Source organism: Lethenteron reissneri, chromosome 54, assembly GCF_015708825.2.
Source record: "Lethenteron reissneri isolate LAM-NWPU_2019-01 chromosome 54, ASM1570882v1, whole genome shotgun sequence".
NCBI classification, from domain to species: domain Eukaryota; kingdom Metazoa; phylum Chordata; class Hyperoartia; order Petromyzontiformes; family Petromyzontidae; genus Lethenteron; species Lethenteron reissneri.
Genome location: NC_083832.1, coordinates 8,956,584 through 8,959,652, shown reverse-complemented (window position 1 = coordinate 8,959,652; position 3,069 = coordinate 8,956,584).

The following is a 3,069-nucleotide window of genomic DNA, read 5'->3' as shown; positions in this document are numbered from 1 at the left end:
TGCAGGAATTATTCTTTGGTTTTTTCGGTAAAGTCACGTATAAAAATAAAATAATGAATAAATAATTTAATTTATTATTTTATAATTTAATTAATTATTTAATTTATTATTTTATTTTTATACGTGACTTTACCGAAAAAACCAAAGAAGTATATGCACGGTTGGACATGTCGTCTTTATGTTTTGTACATTTAAAATCTGTGCCGATCATTGTATGAAATTCAATGTAACTACTACCGTTAAATAAAACATGGAATGCTAATGTCACGATGATTTGACAAAACAATCCTTAAATATATTTTTTAATATCCTACCAGCTGTTAGTGTTCCTTAAGATAGGATTGGTGTTGTTTTTTCCCCAACGATTTGGTGTAACATGCTTTGAAATAACATGAAAACTACGTTGCCTATCTAGTACTAAAACAATGAGGATGGTTAAGCTAGCGGAATGGTACTTATTATTATTTTATGCGCCTTTTGGCGTCATCTGGTCCAACCCATATGAGACTAGGCTCGAAGGAAAGCTGTCTCGGGTGTGGACCAATCAACTTCAAGGACAGTGCACATTATCAGAGTTATGTCTTTTGTTTGTATTTATGACTGCAGGTATTGCGGTCTATGCAAACATGACTCCTTGCAAAAAGGTGTCAGTTTTGTTGCCAGATAGAAGGGTAAAGAACCAATTATCATATTTTTTCTGGCAAATGAGGTCCCCATAGAGTAGAATGGTACTTTAGTTAAAAACTTCCTCATTCTAAAATATTTTAATCACAGGCTCACAACATTAGCATATGGGGTGCCAACATTTAACATTGTCCTTGCCATTTCTCATAATGTTTCGTTCTGTTTTACTAACCTACACGATCACAGGCTGTGTTGTACTTTAGTCAACGAGTATATTGTGTTGTTATGTTCTCCTCGTTCTGTAATTTGCCGAGTAATCATTTATTCTATAAAGTGTACTTGCCCGTCATTAAATTCAGCTGCTATAAGGGAGGAAAGTGCTTTTGAGACGGATATCTGCATAAATTGTGTCAAATGCCTCTGTATCCTTCTCCCCATATTCCCTGTGCACCACTTGTGGGTAAAGCAAGATGATGCTTTTCGATTGAAAGCTTTCGTGACTGCAGGGATTCATATTCTTGGTTCTTTCGGTAAAGTCACGTAGAAGGGAAACAATAAAATTATCACGACGTTTCGATTGCAACACAAGCATTCATCATCAGGTGTGAAAACCACAGCAAGAAAAATTAACCCGTAAAAACAACGTTTTTCACTATAAATCCTTTATATGCGTGGCATCGGTTTTATTTTATTCATTTCTGTTTTTCTTAAGTAAAAGTTTCATTTTTTATCACATTGGTATTTTAAATTAAATATGAAAAAAAAATTCCTAAAAAGTGGAAAATTTTGGAAAATGTTTTTCACGAAAATAAATTGTCACGCACAACGAGTCTGTGTGCAAAATGTGTTCGATTGGATCACGGGAAGTGGGTTAAAAAACGACCGAAAGATTTGCACAGTCGTAAGCGCGCAAGCAAGCAAGTGAACTTAATATAAAGGATTTAAAAAAAACGCCACGTTTTTCAAATTTTCACCCCGTGGGGGTGCGAGACATGGCCAGATGTTTTTAGAAGGTAAATAATCGAAAACAAATTAATCACGGCCACGGAAGTACAACTCCTCTTGTTTCATCAAACCCTGTGTATTAACATGGGTTATTTTTAACGACTGCAGTGAAGGTGAACTGCTGGATCACACCAATTACAATACGAAGTAGCATGTGACACGTTCATCGCCATTCTACATCTCCTGTTTTGCACGAAAATTGTATATTTCCACTGGCATTAAAAGGTCATCACGTTAAAGCACTTATTATTTTAAGAGCTGATTCACAAAAAAATGGTCTGTTTTATAACCTGCGTTAATAAGAGACACTTTTAAAATTGCTTAATAAATCTCAATGACAGTGGTACATTTAATTTGTTTCAAACCTGAGCACTTTCTACAAGATTGTGTTTCTTGAAATTAGTAATCTCGAATTACCGTACACGTCCATAATTCATGAGGTGCTTATTTACATTTTGTAATGTTTATATGTTTCTGTTGCCGTCCATATGTTTGGCCACATCTCTTGTTTCTCCACTGCATTTATAGCAGCTAAGTGTGTTTACATTTCAAGATTATTTGATAAAGAAATACAAACAAAATCTGCAACTTAAACAAAATGGTTCACATGGCAGGGGGGATTATGGAATTTAGTAAATTTATTACATTCAAGCAATGAAACACGTTTGTAGTCAATGCAAACTAGTGGAAAACAGATTTTACCCTTGACTGTCAATTTGCAAAAAAAAAGTTTATGACCACTTATATGGCATGCAAAGCAAATTACGTGTTGCCAAATTGTATTGTTATTTAATGTTAGGTGGTGATTAGTGGTCTTGAATTGAAATGCATTTATTATGAAGATGAGTTACTATGTTAATAGCCATAGGCAAGTATTAACATTCTCCCTGGCTATACCCAGCTTAGATTGAAACTTTTCCTGAAGTCTTGCATCCCAAAACAAATCTTAACAGTTTTTATTTCAGAGAAACAATAATTGATTAATGTCATTCACTGTGGTTATAAATTTGTTCTCACTGCCAGAATGCAATATAGACGATACAGTACAGTACTTGCATTAACTCTAATATAATCCTTGGCTCACAATAAAAAAAAAACGTGTGTAAAGTGTATGCACGATTGTAGCCAATATTGCTTTTTACAAAAAATAAAATTAGCAAATCATTGACTGCATGTCATGGATGGATACGAGTTTCTAATGTGGTCTGTTGCTGTTATTGTCGTGAGAGACGTATCTGTCATTGCGATGCAATATCGTTAGCAACAATATTCACTTTTCGATTTAAAGCTTTCGTGACTGCAGGGATTCATCTTCTTGGTTCTTTCGGTAAAGTCACGTAGAATGGAAATAATAAAAATAAAACAAAATAATTCTCACGACGTTTCGGCCACAACGCAAGCAGCCGTCCTCAGGTGAAGAACAGGTCTGTCGAGAAGACA